At 40.8% G+C, this 19,243-nt stretch overlaps 1 pseudogene; it reads right to left on the bottom strand.

Annotated features, from left to right (window-relative positions):
- Positions 1-16,412: 16,412 nt before the first annotated feature.
- On the bottom strand, positions 16,413-18,847 carry LOC133753990 (NGFI-A-binding protein 1-like; annotated as a pseudogene).
- Between the last annotated feature and the right edge of the window lie 396 nt (positions 18,848-19,243).

Below are 19,243 nucleotides of genomic sequence, written 5' to 3'. Positions count from 1 at the left end.
AACTGGTGTTTAACCAGTGTTTACTGCATAGCCTACTTAGAGGAGAAGTGGCAGACGTCTCAGCCATCGTTAGATCCTAGAGCTTCCTTGGGCTCCTGTAATGGAGTTCTCTAGTATCTGCTGCATAGCTATCTCCAGTCATCCCCAAGTCTCTTTTGGAACAATTTCTCGTGTTTGGCTGGAGCTCCGTTTGATCCACATTTTGTACTAGCAATGCCTGATTCTTCAGTGTTAGCTGGATGGAAACCTTGCCAGTCCCCCTTGAAAGAATCTGGCTTCCAAGCCAGAGGCTGTAGCAGCTGGAAAGAGACATGCTTATAACTGAAGTTTAGTATCATTTCACACCTTGGAAATACTTTTAATGCAAATAGCCCAATTGGTTATTATCTCTGCAAGATGAGACATATATCCTTTGATATTTCCAGGGTCCCATCTGGAAATATCAGAATCTGGAGAATTTAGAAATTGGATTTTTAGAAAGTCTGTTAAAGATGCCAAGAAAACTTCAAGTATCTGGTCAAAATAGGATTCCTTTACATCATGTGATGATCAGGGTGATTTTAATGCTTTTAGACAGAGTAAGTCTTAATGATAAGGTGGCCAAATATTTTCAAATAAATACATATTTAAAAATAACCAACTTTTAAGACTCAATGCTTTTTATCAGTCAGAACTTAAGATATACAGTAAAGGACACAATAGATTACTTCAACAGAACACAAAATCTGTATCTCCTTTGTTGTTGCATAGATCAGAAATAAAAACCTTAAAAATAGCAGTTAGCACATGAAATTACCACATAACTTGGAGCAATGTAACAGAAAAGAGCTTATAGGACCTAACTCTAGAAATGGCACAGAGTAACCAATTACACAGAAACTGCTAAAAGGAGACATTACAGTTTTTATAAAAACAGATGTTTAGATTTACAGTTGAAAAAATTGAGAGCTTCATCCTTCGAGAATTCCAGGGGTCCAGTTGGAAAGCCCAAAGTCAGAAGACTCAGTTTAGAACTTAAATTGTCAGAGAGTCAAGCCATTTAGCCAAAATAGTATGTTTTTAATCTGAGCATTTTAACCAGGCTGAGTGCTAGATCTGATCAGAGTTGGGGTAATCACTCAAATATTACAAATAGGTAGATATTGTAAACTACTTTGAGATACAGTTCTCCCAATCAAGACTCAGTACTGGCAACAGAAAAATACAAAGACACGTGAAAACTCTCATTAGCTAAGTCAGTTACCAAAGCACAGAATAATAGTAATAATAATAATAATAATAATAATAATAACAATAAACTAGTTATCAGCTTATGAGCCCATTACTTCAGACCATGAACCACATCATGAAACAAAGAGGCAGAGAATCAGAGACTCCTATAGGGCTGAAGGAAAAAGTTTTCATCAGCTGCAGAGAAACCCATCTAATTTCCTCCCTAAACATCTTTATGTATTTCCAGTAGAAAAGTTATTGGCAGTGTTCCCATGGGTATCTTCCTACACCATTTTCCATTCTCTCAGTATTTTGTGAGACCCTTGATTTTGTTTTACAGATTTATCACCAAGTTAGGAATATCACTGAGGGAGGAAGGGAATATCACTATGTTGTTAGAATTGAATCGAAGACCTGTATTGAATCTGTTAAACACTAATTAACATACTCCACATGAATGAACATAAACACACCCTTCCCTGCTATAGAAGTGGAAGCAGGCAAAGAGGACATAGGTCAGCTGAAGACTGGATAAAGAAATTATGGTATATATACCCAATAGGATACTACACTGTGATAAACAAACAAACAAAAAATGAAATACTGTCTTTTGCTACATTGCACTTAGTGAAACAAGCCAGTCCTAAAAAGACAAATACCATATGTTCTCCCTCCTCTGGTAACTGTAGAGCACCTAAAAGGTAACCTACAGAAATGAAATTGACACTGAAAAGTGATGACTTTGAACTGCCCTTGACCCCACTGTTCAGGAACCGTGTCATTCTTCATACTATTTGTCTATTTGTCTATTTGTGAGGTGCCAATGAGTTGTGGCTTGAGCAGAGTCATTCCATTTTGTCCCTGAATGTCCTCCAGTCACTCAATTTTGTCCCTGGGTGCCCTCTAATTTTTCTAACCAGTCACACAACTGCCATCTACTCAAAAATTAATCTTGTAAGAACGTTATCCGTAAGGATTGTTTACATTAAGTTCCATAATATGTGTTTGATGCCCCCTGAGATAAGCATAACCTTGCTTGCTCTAGCTTCTGTAAATGCTTGTCTTTGTAATTAACTCCAAGAAGACATGGTTTTTGCCTTTATAAGCTTCCCCCTGAGCTCAATGGGAGCTGTATGATTTGGAGTGCATATGTCCCCATGCAGCCAGCCACTGGCTTTCAGAAATAAAGACTCCATAATGTAGCCCTGAGATTTAGCATCTTCTGGAACTCACTGTCCCATATATAACAAGTGTAGAGTTAATCTTATGTGTATAATGTTTGTTGAAAATAGATGCTTATAGAAAAAAGAGGGGAGAACAGAAGAGGGAGAAGGAGGAAGGGTGGGAGTGAGAGCAGGAAGGCGGGTAAAGTGGGAAGAATCATTATGCTCCTAAATTTCTACATGTGAAATGCATGAAGTTTGTATATTGAACAACATGCCCATGAATGAACGGTGGATCATAGAAGAAATCAAAAGAGAAATCAAAACCTTTCTGGAAGTAAATGAGGATAACAACACAACATATCAAAACTTATGGTTTTTTGAGAAAATTAAAAAAAAAAGACACACCATTGGTACCTCCTCTCAACAGCCATGATAGAAAAAGAAAATATCCTCAAATTATGCAACTAATAAAGAATTAACATCAAGAAACTCAAGAAGCGCAAGAAACTTAACAACAGCAAAACAAACAATGTGGCTATGAAATGGGCTTAGGATATGAAGAGGCACTTTTCAAAGGGTGAGAAGCCAAATAGCCACAGACACATGAAAATATGCTCAGGAGCACCAGCCATTAAGGCAATGCAAATCAACCACAAATAGGTTTTATCAGACTATCATCTGAAAATCAAAAAACAATAAATACTGGTGAGGATTTGTGGGAAAATGTATTCTGATACACTGTTGGTGGCAATCTAAACTAGTACCACCATTATGGAAGACACTATGGAGATTCCTCAAAATGGCACACACACTCAGAAATCCTGTGCTTTGATTTCTTCTATGTTCTTCCACTAACTTTCTTTTCATTTTTGAAATCAGTTCCAGGTGGACATTTCTCCAACGCTCCAACTTCAAGCCCTCGTGTGTGTGTGTGTGTGTGTTGTGTATTGTGTTTGTGTGTGTTTTGTCACTGGTGTCAGTCTTCTAGCCCATTATCGTCATCCCTCTGATAATCTTCCTTGGGCTTTATGGTTTGGTTGACAGGAAGGAGTGGATTTCATTTTCATAGGGTCTGTAGACTTCTTTCTTTGGACAGAGATGAAGCTATGAGTGAATCTGAATTTTCCTTAGGAATGGCAAAACAAAAAGAAGGGATATTTTAAAGGTAAAATATACAGAAATCATGATACTACTATAATTATGACTGCATAATTTATGGTTACAACCATCAACATGATTTCTGTGTTTCCCTGTTCCTCTGTTATTGATTTAGTTCTTGGACATACCAATCATCAAGCTCTCAAAACGTGTTTTATTTCCATTCAATCTTTTCAAACACATAAGAATGAAGATAACATCTTTAATGTCCATAACTATTCATACTATTCTGAGAGCAGATAAAATGCTTAGAGGGACAAGTATACTTTGTTAACTACTTTTATACCCTAGATTTAGCAAGGCAGTGTTTAGGTAGTTTTGAGGCATTTTTGAGGCAATTTTGGGGTACAGATGGTTATTCCAGACCCTCAGGGTTGAACAAGTCGGAACTGGCAAGGTGGGATAGATTTACGATACAGGAATGAGTAAATTATAACTTAAACAGGGTTTCAGGAAGCACATGGCTGTCTTTTCTCAGGTATGTGAGTAGGCTTTTATGGCAGGTGGGGAACCATTTTCTAAAGTCAGTATTGGTTTGCTTAGACCCAGCTGGCCCTTTGATAAGGAGTGGGAGGGAGTCTGTAACATTATTGCTACTGAATGAAAGTACTGAGAGTTGAGGGCCAGAATCTGAAATTTTAACACGCAGTACTTGTATAGAAACAAAAGATTTAAAACAGAAACAAAGAAAAAAAAAAAGACCTGGTGACACCATGAAATGCTGACTCATGTGGGTTTATATTAAGGAAGTAATTACATGTTTATGGTATATGCATACCATATACTCAATGCACTTTTTATTTTAATAAGAAACAGTAGTGTAGCAGGTAAATTTTAGCCATTGAGAAGTACTAATGAAAAAGGGTATGCAAAGCATTTTTTAGGCCCTGGAAATAATAGCCCAGGGCTTACAGTCATGGTAGTAGGCAGAGGTCTGTATGATTTTTCAGCAAAGAAGCCATTTTGACAAGCAAAATGCTTCTGGTTTTATAATATCTGTTTCATAATATATCTTGAATATATATGGAAACTGTATGCATTTATACATATGTACCCACACATACATGTATATGTGTATGTGACTATGTATGTATACATCAGTATGTATATACATGCACATATGCAGAATTCACATATGCATCCATGGGCAATCCATGGACACCAGAGCATTGTAATGGCACTTGTAGCTTTTTTTTATTGTCAATATTTTATGATAATAAGATAATCCATTCTTTGTTTTTTTTCAATGTTTTTTTTTTTAAATTTTATTTAATGAATATAAATTTCCAGTGTACAGCTTATAGATTACAATGGCTTCCCTCTCCCATAACTTCCCTCCCACCCACAACCCTCCCCTCTCCCGCTCCCTCTCCCCTTCCATTTGCATCAAGATTCCTTTTCAATTCTCTTTATATACAGAAGATCAATTTAGTATAAAGATTTCAACAGTTTGCACCCACATAGAAACACAAAGTGAAACATACTGTTGGAGTACTAGTTATAGCATTAAATCACAATGTACAGCACATTAAGGACAGAGATCCCACATGAGGAGCAAGTGCACAGTGGCTCCTGTTGTTGACCCAACAAATTGACACTCTAGTTTATGGCGCCAGTAACCACCCTAGGCTGTCGTCATGAGTTGCCAAGGCTATGGAAGCCTTCCAAGTTTGCCGACTCTGATCATATTTAGACAAGGTCATAAAAGAGAGAGTGAGGATAGCAACCAATGATCCTAAGAGTGGCATTTACCAGGTTTGAACAATTATACAGCATTAAGTGGGGAAGAGGACCATCAGTACACACAGGTTGGGAGTAGAGCCATTGGTGGTAGAGGTTATGATTACGAAGGAATGAGGCCCAGATAATCCATTCTTTGAATAAAAAAAGAACATCATTGAGTCTCTTTTTCAAGTGTGAAAAAGATGAGAAATTGGAGGCTCTTTTAGGAGTGCATCTTTGAAGAGAGAAAATAAGGAGCAACCCTGGAAGAAAAGCCTATCAAGGAAATAAACTTGACAAGATATCCAGAATTGAATAAGGGTCTATTATAGAAATATAGAAAATGTGGAAATATCATATAAAAATATTTTCTGGTAACATGACTGAAACAATTAAATGGACCCACTTGGAGAAGACAATCCTGGTCATCAGATCCCATAAAACAGGGGAGAAAGAGATATTTCAAGAGTTTTTTGACTGTTTGTTTTTTAACTGAAAAAGCCTTTCTAAGCAGCAAGAACCTTATGTCTGTGGCAGGTGTGTGTTTACATTTCAGATGGTGGATGAAACCTGGGATGGTGGAAACAGTCCAGGGGAATTACAGAAGGAAAAGCTTATCTCCCCTTCTCCCTGTAGATAATTCTCAGGGAGAAATTATTTTCATCAGAAGTAAATGTTTTGCTCACTGTCAGGAGAGCAGGAATACAAAATTTGCTTCAACTGTTACATTAATACTGTCTTTACTCCTTGCTTTTAGTACAAATTCCACAATGTGTAGGGTAACAGCTGTCTCACTGTTTCTTTCTGTGATGAGCTGAAAATGGGGCAGTGTGATATGGTTATTGCTCCAAGTTAACAAAGTATACTTGTCCCTCTAAGCATTTTATCTGCTCTCAGAATAGTATGAATAGTTATGGACATTAAAGATGTTATCTTCATTCTTATGTGTTTGAAAAGATTGAATGGAAATAAAACACGTTTTGAGAGCTTGATGATTGGTATGTCCAAGAACTAAATCAATAACAGAGGAACAGGGAAACACAGAAATCATGTTGATGGTTGTAACCATAAATTATGCAGTCATAATTATAGTAGTATCATGATTTCTGTATATTTTACCTTTAAAATATCCCTTCTTTTTGTTTTGCCATTCCTAAGGAAAATTCAGATTCACTCATAGCTTCATCTCTGTCCAAAGAAAGAAGTCTACAGACCCTATGAAAATGAAATCCACTCCTTCCTGTCAACCAAACCATAAAGCCCAAGGAAGATTATCAGAGGGATGACGATAATGGGCTAGAAGACTGACACCAGTGACAAAACACACACAAACACAATACACAACACACACACACACACACACGAGGGCTTGAAGTTGGAGCGTTGGAGAAATGTCCACCTGGAACTGATTTCAAAAATGAAAAGAAAGTTAGTGGAAGAACATAGAAGAAATCAAAGCACAGGATTTCTGAGTGTGTGTGCCATTTTGAGGAATCTCCATAGTGTCTTCCATAATGGTGGTACTAGTTTAGATTGCCACCAACAGTGTATCAGAATACATTTTCCCACAAATCCTCACCAGTATTTATTGTTTTTTGATTTTCAGATGATAGTCTGATAAAACCTATTTGTGGTTGATTTGCATTGCCTTAATGGCTGGTGCTCCTGAGCATATTTTCATGTGTCTGTGGCTATTTGGCTTCTCACCCTTTGAAAAGTGCCTCTTCATATCCTAAGCCCATTTCATAGCCACATTGTTTGTTTTGCTGTTGTTAAGTTTCTTGCGCTTCTTGAGTTTCTTGATGTTAATTCTTTATTAGTTGCATAATTTGAGGATATTTTCTTTTTCTATCATGGCTGTTGAGAGGAGGTACCAATGGTGTGTCTTTTTTTTTTAATTTTCTCAAAAAACCATAAGTTTTGATATGTTGTGTTGTTATCCTCATTTACTTCCAGAAAGGTTTTGATTTCTCTTTTGATTTCTTCTATGATCCACCGTTCATTCATGGGCATGTTGTTCAATATACAAACTTCATGCATTTCACATGTAGAAATTTAGGAGCATAATGATTCTTCCCACTTTACCCGCCTTCCTGCTCTCACTCCCACCCTTCCTCCTTCTCCCTCTTCTGTTCTCCCCTCTTTTTTCTATAAGCATCTATTTTCAACAAACATTATACACATAAGATTAACTCTACACTTGTTATATATGGGACAGTGAGTTCCAGAAGATGCTAAATCTCAGGGCTACATTATGGAGTCTTTATTTCTGAAAGCCAGTGGCTGGCTGCATGGGGACATATGCACTCCAAATCATACAGCTCCCATTGAGCTCAGGGGGAAGCTTATAAAGGCAAAAACCATGTCTTCTTGGAGTTAATTACAAAGACAAGCATTTACAGAAGCTAGAGCAAGCAAGGTTATGCTTATCTCAGGGGGCATCAAACACATATTATGGAACTTAATGTAAACAATCCTTACGGATAACGTTCTTACAAGATTAATTTTTGAGTAGATGGCAGTTGTGTGACTGGTTAGAAAAATTAGAGGGCACCCAGGGACAAAATTGAGTGACTGGAGGACATTCAGGGACAAAATGGAATGACTCTGCTCAAGCCACAACTCATTGGCACCTCACAAATAGACAAATAGACAAATAGTATGAAGAATGACACGGTTCCTGAACAGTGGGGTCAAGGGCAGTTCAAAGTCATCACTTTTCAGTGTCAATTTCATTTCTGTAGGTTACCTTTTAGGTGCTCTACAGTTACCAGAGGAGGGAGAACATATGGTATTTGTCTTTTTAGGACTGGCTTGTTTCACTAAGTGCAATGTAGCAAAAGACAGTATTTCATTTTTTGTTTGTTTGTTTATCACAGTGTAGTATCCTATTGGGTATATATACCATAATTTCTTTATCCAGTCTTCAGCTGACCTATGTCCTCTTTGCCTGCTTCCACTTCTATAGCAGGGAAGGGTGTGTTTATGTTCATTCATGTGGAGTATGTTAATTAGTGTTTAACAGATTCAATACAGGTCTTCGATTCAATTCTAACAACATAGTGATATTCCCTTCCTCCCTCAGTGATATTCCTAACTTGGTGATAAATCTGTAAAACAAAATCAAGGGTCTCACAAAATACTGAGAGAATGGAAAATGGTGTAGGAAGATACCCATGGGAACACTGCCAATAACTTTTCTACTGGAAATACATAAAGATGTTTAGGGAGGAAATTAGATGGGTTTCTCTGCAGCTGATGAAAACTTTTTCCTTCAGCCCTATAGGAGTCTCTGATTCTCTGCCTCTTTGTTTCATGATGTGGTTCATGGTCTGAAGTAATGGGCTCATAAGCTGATAACTAGTTTATTGTTATTATTATTATTATTATTATTATTATTATTATTATTATTACTATTATTCTGTGCTTTGGTAACTGACTTAGCTAATGAGAGTTTTCACGTGTCTTTGTATTTTTCTGTTGCCAGTACTGAGTCTTGATTGGGAGAACTGTATCTCAAAGTAGTTTACAATATCTACCTATTTGTAATATTTGAGTGATTACCCCAACTCTGATCAGATCTAGCACTCAGCCTGGTTAAAATGCTCAGATTAAAAACATACTATTTTGGCTAAATGGCTTGACTCTCTGACAATTTAAGTTCTAAACTGAGTCTTCTGACTTTGGGCTTTCCAACTGGACCCCTGGAATTCTCGAAGGATGAAGCTCTCAATTTTTTCAACTGTAAATCTAAACATCTGTTTTTATAAAAACTGTAATGTCTCCTTTTAGCAGTTTCTGTGTAATTGGTTACTCTGTGCCATTTCTAGAGTTAGGTCCTATAAGCTCTTTTCTGTTACATTGCTCCAAGTTATGTGGTAATTTCATGTGCTAACTGCTATTTTTAAGGTTTTTATTTCTGATCTATGCAACAACAAAGGAGATACAGATTTTGTGTTCTGTTGAAGTAATCTATTGTGTCCTTTACTGTATATCTTAAGTTCTGACTGATAAAAAGCATTGAGTCTTAAAAGTTGGTTATTTTTAAATATGTATTTATTTGAAAATATTTGGCCACCTTATCATTAAGACTTACTCTGTCTAAAAGCATTAAAATCACCCTGATCATCACATGATGTAAAGGAATCCTATTTTGACCAGATACTTGAAGTTTTCTTGGCATCTTTAACAGACTTTCTAAAAATCCAATTTCTAAATTCTCCAGATTCTGATATTTCCAGATGGGACCCTGGAAATATCAAAGGATATATGTCTCATCTTGCAGAGATAATAACCAATTGGGCTATTTGCATTAAAAGTATTTCCAAGGTGTGAAATGATACTAAACTTCAGTTATAAGCATGTCTCTTTCCAGCTGCTACAGCCTCTGGCTTGGAAGCCAGATTCTTTCAAGGGGGACTGGCAAGGTTTCCATCCAGCTAACACTGAAGAATCAGGCATTGCTAGTACAAAATGTGGATCAAACGGAGCTCCAGCCAAACACGAGAAATTGTTCCAAAAGAGACTTGGGGATGACTGGAGATAGCTATGCAGCAGATACTAGAGAACTCCATTACAGGAGCCCAAGGAAGCTCTAGGATCTAACGATGGCTGAGACGTCTGCCACTTCTCCTCTAAGTAGGCTATGCAGTAAACACTGGTTAAACACCAGTTAGATCTGAAATCCCAGGAAGTCAGGATAAGCGATCAGAGAGATCCGACTTGCTGCCTCATTTCTCCTCCGTTCTCTCCCAGAAGGGAAATTGACTGTTCCACAGGACTCTCCACTGTGATGTATGGCTTGATCCCCAGACCTTATAAAATGGATGACTGACCTTTTCTGTAATAATGCCTTGACACAGTATAGAGGACCAAGTAGCATAGCCAAAGAATTAGAGAGATTATACTAAAAAATGATGTTGCAGCTACACTGATTTTTCTATGTGCACGTTAAGTGGGCAGAACTCCCCTTTTAAACCAATTTGAGGGGAAGATAGGAAGTCGTACTGAAGAGCACAAAATATATAAACAGGCAACTAACCACATTTGATCTTACCTGAAAAGTCATACTTCTCCTCATGGGCCTGGTTTTAACTCACAGGGAAATACTAAGTGTCAGAATTTGCCCATGACCGTAGTTTTCTAGCTCACCCTGGTGATATCAAAAGGAATCTTCAAATATCAGGGTTGGGTTGAGCAACCCCTTGACTGACATAGTGGCTGCCTCCATGGGTCTACTTTAATAGAGAGCAAGCTAGGCAGAAGGAGCAATGTAATGATAGGCAACAGGCCAATCAATGGCAGCTTTACACAGTGATCTGCCATCACAGAGACCCAACAAGGCCAGTCCACCCCAAACGTCACCTGTTTTTGATATGAGGAGCCAGGGTATTGGGCAAGCAGCTGTTGTGACAGAAACTGGATTCTGTCAGCTCTGCCAAGAGCAAGTTCACAGGAAATGGAACGGCCCTGGGTGTTGCAGGATTCCTGGTTCAGAATCGGAGGCCCTGTGGCCCCTTTGTCTCTGCCCAGCCTCTGCCCAGCTTCTCACTCTAACCACTGCTATGGAAGAGATGGCCAAGGGTCAGTGAAATCATAAGTTGCCTACTTGTACTAGCCTCCTATTCAGCTTTCCTCCTGGTCCAGCCTTGAAATGGGAATCAACAGGGTGCCTTCCTCAAGTAAATTCACATCTCTCTTGTAATTCTCTTCAAGTACCCCATGGATAGGTCTGAACCTCACACACACCTGGCCAGGCCTTAAAGCCTATCCAAATACTGTCAAGCTTTAAAAAAAAAGCCCTCCCTGCCAGTTCCTGAAACCAGGATTTAGAGCAACAGCTAACTTAGATAGCCCTACATATGCTTGGACAAGGACTTAAAGAACCAATCTCTTGAGGGGGTTGCAAAATAATCCAAAATGTAGATGGTTTATTAGTCTGCTTTGTTTCTCAGCCTGAGACTCTGGTCTTCTGCATTAGCTTAACTTCCTCAGTACCAGGCACCCAGAGAAAAAGCATGGCCTGTCCTGAAAATTAATTATTTAACCCTTATCCTCACCTCTGGGGAGAGAAAACCAGCCTCAAGGAAGATAAGGACTGTGCAGCAAATTCCTACTCCTGCAAACTTCAGGCAGTCCCAGCATCTCCCTAATAGATATGGAGTCCTAGATACAGGGAAATAGCACAGTTCCTAAATCAAGCTCTCAACAGGGAGTCAAAGCAGAGTCCCCCACCTCCTTGAGGGAAAACAAACAAGCAAAGCACAACTTGCATCCATTTTGAATAGCTGCCATGACTAGGACTCTCACAAAGGGATTGCTAATTCAGTCCTTCAAAATGGGCAAGCCCTGTAACTGCTACCTGCTGCCCAAGAGAGTGCCCCCAAAGTAGGGTCAAGCTAGGTAGGTACAAAATCATGTTCATACTTTCTTAGATGAGGCAAGACAACTCCTGCACCAGATCAGATAGACAAGGCTAAAATATCTGACCTAACCATGGAAATCCTGCTCATTGCCTCTCCTTGGTGACAGAGCACTCACATTCTTTCTGTTTTTCTGTAGACTATTGTGCTTTAATGTCCTTGTTGGTTCTGCCTCTAATGGAAGACAAGCCACCCAGCTCCAGGTGCTTCTAAGACAGGGTTCCCAGCCTACCTCATTAGACAAGGTGACCAGCCGTCTGGACCAAACAGGATAATGCTTCTCAAACACTATAGGTCAATTAGCAAGAGAAAATTACCCATATCCATCCTGATGCCCACTTGTAAGTTTCCAAACAGCTATAGGAAATGGACCTTTGGCCATTTATCCTCATAAGATTATGAATATTTTCTATGGCAGGGGGGAGGCGAGAGGATGTTAGGCAGGAAGTTAAAAGTTAGCCGTGTGTGTGTGTGTGTGTGTGTGTGTGTGTGTGTGAGAGAGAGAGAGAGAGAGAGAGAGAGAGAGAGAGAGAGAGAAGGGGCTGAAGAAACTGGCACATCTTCAGAGTTCCCAGAAGCCCAGCATTTTACATTTCCAAGTCCTGCTCAGACCCTGATAAGCTTACAGGTGGTCTCAGCCCTTCCCCCAAGGAAAGCTCCCAGGAAAATTCTCTCTCCTCAGGACCAAATGGGTTATCTGACCTGATAACATGGAGCAATAAGGCCTTCACAGACACACTAGAAAAGGGGATAGAGAGTCCTTTAAAAACCGGGTGTCTAAGCAAAGACTGTGCACTCAGTTTTCTGCCCTCTGCTGAGCCACCTGCCTGGCCTGCCCATGTGTATTCTCTCCATTCAACCATGTAACCTTAGTTTCCCCCAGTTCAAGTGACTGGGCACTCCCTATCTCTTCCACCCTTATGGGCTCCCTGTCCCCAATAAAACCTTATTACTTTGCTCTCTGTCTCACGCCTCAATTCTTTCTTGTGTGAAGACAAGAACGCTATGACTTTTCTCTGGTGAAAAATACACATGAGAACACTGGAAATACATAAAGATGAAGCCAGGAAGATGTGGAAGAATTAAAGGAGTGGGGAATCACCATACAAAAGGACCACTGTACGACCTGATGTAACATAGGCCCTAGATTTTTCATTATTCTTACTGCTTTTAGAATAGCATTTTTTACCCCTCTTAGTCATTCTTCCAGATTAATTTAGAAGATGATTAAACAGCTCTTTAGTCCCTAAAATATTTTCCCAGACTCATGCAATGAATATCCTATCCTGTGTGTCATGTGAACAACAAATATTCATGTATCACTGTTCCAGAGATTGCAAAATGCCAGACCATATGACAGCCAAATCCATAGTCAGAGGAAGCTACCATCTTCTCACATGACTTGACATGCTGGAAAGTGTGAGAGAGTTCTCTTTAGACCACTCCATAAGTGTACTAATGCTATAATTATTGTAACCTCCCTACCTCACTACCTCCCTAAAATCCCACTTCCCACTATCATTGCACTACAAATTGGGTTTCAATACCTTGAATGGAGTAGCACCAATAATATGTGGAAAGAGCACATTAAAACAACTCAGATGTCAAAATACACATACACAACCAGAAAGAATTACACTCATCTTATACCTAGTATGACACTGCAACACATAGAATATTTTAAAGGGATGTAAAACTCTGTCGTGATTCCTTTTCCCATTATGGTATTAAGTGATGATTACCATTTGCTATTCCCTAACACACAGGCTTGCTTCTCTGAAGAATAGTTGGAATGTATGCAAAGAATCTCACAGAGAATATTTGAAAGTGGCATTCTTACAGACCCTCTCTCACTTGCCATTAAATAAGGAGACAGTTGGGAGGAGGGGGAGAGGAATGCTACAGACTCTCTTCTGCTTGTCATCAAAGGTGCCAGCTGGTCTATTCACACACTGACTTGGGAAACTAGTTCCCCCACCTGCCATAAAGGCCTAGTCCCATACCTAAGATAAGATGGTTGTGTGCCTCCTTAAATTGTCTTTAAGTTAAGATTTACTGTTTACCCTACCTTGCAGCTGGGATTTATTAGTCCCTGAGGCCTAAGATAACAGTGTGTGACCCAAAATTGCACTGAAATTGCCTCCAAGAAACTACCTCCTTACTGCCTTGCTAAATTCAGGGTATAAAAGTAGGGGAAGACAAAGGATCCGGGCTTGACACTGGAGACAAGAGTCTAGGCAAGCCTGCCTTTCCTCCGGAAGCCTTAAGGGGGCATTTGGCTGCTTTGGTCTTTTGTCCGTAGCAGCATCTTCAGATTTTAACTTTCAGCGCTGTTGGGCCCATCAGGTGGAAAAAAATGTAGGGCAATGTGCCCATTTCTGATCTCTAATGTTAACATGTGATGCAAACTTAAGCAGATGTTATCTTTTTCCCTTGTTAAAAAAACAACATTTATTCCACTGGTGCACGGATGTCCCCATTCACCTATGGAAACTCAACTAAACATATAAAATACTAACAATTATACCAGGTTTGTTTTCTTTTTTAGGGGAAAAAAAATGTGAGAGATTCCTGCTGGAAAGTATACAATGACACTATATAGGATTTAATCCACATGTAATGATTTCTGTATATTTAACTTGATGAAGTTATTAAAGTCTTTTTTAAAAACAGAACAATGCATGATTGGATATAATCTTGCTCAGTCTCGAAGACCTTTGAATTAAAAGGAATGTGATTAAACTGCTTTTTTTTTTTTTTTAACAATGCGTCACTCATCGTACGGGCCCAAGGAAAGAATGTACCTATATGAAAATACACAAAGATTATTTTTTTATTTGTTTGTACCTTAAGTTCTTTAAACAGCGCATGAAATATTTTACTTACATTTTGTTTACAAAATGAAGCTCACAGGATGCACATGATCTGGGTCCAAACTTACCTTGGGAAACCAGCTGTTGTCATTTTATCATACAGAATCATAAGCTTTTCATTGTTCTCACTCCTGAAAGATCAACACGATTTTCTTTACTGAGGTCAAATATTAGCTATTACTTTTAAGTGATTTTCCCTGAACTTCATGAGGTCACATTAAAAACAAAACTCCCTGTTGTCCCTTTGTACCTGAATCCCTTTGAATACTTGTGGGTTTCTAAATTTATGGAACAGGTGTCCTTCTCTTGTTTAGGCATGGAGACAAAGATGCCGGACCTATTTATCCAAGTGTCATCAGAGCATGGTGTGTCCGAGAAAACAAAAAGAGTGGCACACAGATCTGTGCCTTCTGTAACAGGTTACTACAAAACTGATGGCCGTAGTCAGTGTAAGTGTATTGTCTTACAGTTCTGGAGGAACACACCCGGTGTGTGTGTGTGTGTGTGTTTGTGTGTAAGCTCCATGCTTTTTCTTACTTATAAGAAAAGTTGTGGCCTTTAAGGAGCATGTAGATAACACAGGGTGACCTTTCATGTCTAGGTCCTCCACCACAACTGAAGACTCTTTTTCACTTAAGTAGGAGTTATGCTACCATAAAATTGCCATATCTTAGAACTCTCACACAGGATGAGAGCTATAGTTACAGGAGAAGAACATTTTTTTTCTTGGAGCAAAAGTTCACAATATCTAGATTTTACTTTTACACATTGTACACTGTTAAATAATGCATTCTTTTTTTTTTTTTTTTTGACAGGCAGAGTGGACAGTGAGAGAGAGAGAGACAGAAAGGTCTTCCTTTTGCCGTTGGTTCACCCTCCAATGGCCGCCGCGGTAGGCGCGCTGTGGCCGGCGCACCACGCTGTTCCGATGGCAGGAGCCAGGTGCTTCTCCTGGTCTCCCATGGGGTGCAGGGCCCAAGCACTTGGGCCATCCTCCACTGCACTCTCTGGCCACAGCAGAGAGCTGGCCTGGAAGAGGGGCAACCGGGACAGGATCTGCGCCCCGACCGGGACTAGAACCCGGTGTGCCGGCACCGCAAGGCAGAGGATTAGCCTAGTGAGCCGCGGCGCCGGCCAAATAATGCATTCTTATAATAACTTGTAATTGACTATTCAGGTGAATACACACACACACAAAAACTTGTAATTATTCTTATAAATAATTCTTTTAATAATTTATAAGGCTTTCTACATAAAACAACTTACACAGAAATACAAATGAATTAATATTTCTGTTACAGATTTCAACACTCAATTTTCTCTTTGGTGGCTGTGTTGAGTTTTCTACAATCTACTGTACCACTGCTTATGCTCTGGCTATGAAATCTGTTTGAACTGAATGAGGCAACATTGGTTATTAAGGTTTATTTCTGGCTGGAGCCGCAGCTCAATAGGCTAATCCTCTGCCTTGCGGTGCTGGCACATCGGGTTCTAGTCCCGGTCAGGGCGCCGGATTCTGTCCTGGCTGCCCCTCTTCCAGGCCAGCTCTCTGCTGTGGCCCGGGAGTGCAGTGGAGAATGGCTCAAGTGCTTGGGCCCTGCACCTGCGTGGGAGACCAGGAGAAGCACCTGGCTCCTGGCTTCAGATCAGCGTGCTGCGCGGCTGCCATTGGAGGGTGAACCAATGGCAAAAGGAAGACCTTTCTCTCTGTTGCGCTCTCTCTCTCTCTCTCTCTCTCTCTCTCTCTCTCTCTCTCTCTCACTGTCCACTCTGCCTGTAGATAAAAAGGGTTTATTTCTATGAATGAGTGTTTTCCTTAAATCTGATGCCATTTCCAGAGAATGGTGGGAGAATCACAGCTATCTTGAATCTTCAGGTTCTGTTTTGATGACTTTCTTTTCTAAGGTGAAATCTGAGCAAGGCTAGTCTTTTAAAATGCTGAGGATCTCTGATGAGCGGGACTTCGCCTTACAGGGATAAAGTCTACTCAGCTCCCCATCCACCACAAAATGATGGAGTTGTCAGTTCTGTGAATTAGGCATTTGGAGATTTAAAGGTCTCTCTCATTGGAGTTACCAGAAGTCAAGGCACTAGGGCTGTGCTCTTGTGAGCTTTGCCTGTGAAGTCCTGCTGATAGTCTTCTCTTGCCATGCTGCAGTCCCTCATAGCCAGCTTGGGTGCAATGGCACTTCATCTGTATTGCCATTACCTTGTCAGGCTGCTGTGAACTAAGAGGTTCAAGTTCTTCACACTTAGTGCTAGCTTGCAGGAAGAGTGTCTACACAGAATCCTGAATATCTGGAAACTCACCCTTCATTTTCAATCTCTTTGGGGATAAGTCATCTCTTTCTCCACACTTTGACCTGGTGGTTCTCTAAGTATACTGGTAGGTAACTTCTTGAGAAATTTGCCTAGCCAGGGCAGTAAATTCATCTCCTCTAGTCAGCAGGGCATTATCCTTCAAAGAGAGTTGAGCAGCTGCTTCATTAACAGTGAACTCATAAAGTGTGAGGTGCCTCCCATTGTTACAGGAAAACAGTGGCAGAGAAATTATTGTTACCTTGTTCTTTGTCTCACATGGAAGAAGAATTTCCAAGTGGACAGCAGAGACAGTTAAAAAGATTTATTAGAGTCAAAGACCTCCAGCCAGAGTGGCATGGAGGGGGACTTCCAAGAGGAAAAAAAAAAGGTGGGGGGAGGGCCCTGCCATTTGGGTTTCTAAACAAAGACAGGAAAAAAAAAAAAAAAGCACCTGACAATCAGATCGGCATGCAGGTACCAGGTGGGGACAAAACCCATCAAAAGACCTGATTTAAAATTCTCCATCCTGTATGACCTGCTCATATATAAAACAAAAGTCCACCCAGACAGGTGGGATAGGTAACTTGTTTTCACAACAAGTTCTGAGATCAGGAAGAGCTCCCTTGCTATTCTCATGGCAAATTTGGAGATTCTGAAGGTATTAGGATAGCCTGTTTGTTCTTGCTAAAAATAAAATTTGGGGGGACAGGAGGCAGATTTTTCACACCCCAAATTCCACTGGGACCACCGTGACCACACTGTACTTTTGAATTTCCTCTTCTTTGTGTGGATTTTCATCGCCCATCTCAAAAAGGTGACCAATCATGTTGGCCAACTTCTTGTTGGGTTTCAGCAGCTCTTTCACTTCATTCAAGTCACTTTTCAGCTGTATGGTGCCATTTTTGCCACACACTCAGGGCCTCACTGCTTTCCTTTGCGGAGGCCGTGGAGCCAGCTGGGGACAGACAGTGCTCACTTTCAGTAGCATGGTGGGCTTGGTAGAGTCTGGACTTAACAACACTCTGCAGTGCTAAGCTCCTGACATCTGACGTCCCCTGTCCAAAGCTCTTCACACAGGTAGTGTCAGCACATTTGGGGATTTTTAAATGAGGTTCTCATGCATTGCTATTCCTTGCAGGATAGTCCCAGTCATGCTCTCCCTGAAAACTTATAGATTGATATGCCACTGACAGGAAGGGAAGTCAGTGGCTGATTGACAGGGCCACGGTTTGCAACCCTGTCTCTCAAAGCCTCCTGTACCCTTCTAAGCTGAACGGGCTTGGTAGCCATGGCCAGGAGTGCCATAATTCCAAAAATTCCTCCACAGAGCTTCTGGACAGCTTTTACCTTAGCAAACATTCAACTTGTTTCATAAAAGCGTCAAAATAAAGAAGATTGGTTTTCTGTAATACTGTATACAGCTGTAACTGTCTCCAGGGTCCTGGAGACCACTGCAGCTGGTACCGCGGGTAGGTTTAACTCAGCCAGGGGCTGCAGCAGCGGTGTTGGCGCACGTGCTCCCTAGGATGCCTCAGCCCCAACTCCATAGTGACATCCCCCAGGCTCTCCCTCCTCAGGGGGCTGTGGGGCCAAAGACGCCCCGTTTCCAGCCAGGCGGGGAAGGGAAGGCGGTAGGTGCTTACTGCCCCTTCACACCCTCTTTCCAGGTGCGCTCAGGGCCCCCGTACCTGCTGTGCCCTCCATTCCCCACTCTGTAGCCCTCCTTGTGCTTGCTTCTCGCCGCCCTCTTCTGTCCCCGCCACCTCCCCTTCCTCACCTCCCGTGCACTGTCACATTGGGAGATTCTGCGCTGCTGCTGCGTTCCCAGCACCAGATACCGCTCACGCGGCCAAGTGATGCAAGTGATGCACATCCCGGCGTGGGCGGCGGCGCGAGGACAGGGCTTTTGGACTCTTCCCGCCTTCCTCCCTCCGTGGTACCCCCAGTTTTTTCTGTCCTCAAGTGCAGGCAATGAATGCCAGTTGACACACATGATGTTAACTGTTGCGTCCCACACAGCTGATTAAGCACTTGGGTCTCAAGAAAAATTGTTGGTGTTTGTTCCACATTTTTTCTTGTTTGTTTCACTCGTGGCCTTATTCTAGTCCACACAATGTGAAGAGTTGGTCTGACACGTGAATATTTTTTTCTTTACGTCTTTTTAAAAATTGTTCGATACTGTTCACTTTAAAATGTAGAGCGCCGGGTAACACAGAAATAAGAACTTGGATCAAAAGCAAAGCCAGTATTCTAACGTGGGACGCAGACAGCCCAAAAGGTGTCATGACTACTGCAGCAAATGACGATTCTTGTACGGACCTTACACACAAATGAAAAAAAGAAAAGTTTGAGTAACAGCTTCAAAGAAATTCTTTTTATCACCCCGCCT

Source organism: Lepus europaeus, chromosome Y, assembly GCF_033115175.1.
Source record: "Lepus europaeus isolate LE1 chromosome Y, mLepTim1.pri, whole genome shotgun sequence".
Lineage (NCBI taxonomy): Eukaryota > Metazoa > Chordata > Mammalia > Lagomorpha > Leporidae > Lepus > Lepus europaeus.
Note: the sequence above shows the minus strand (reverse complement) of the source record. Positions and strands in the feature narration are given on the sequence as shown.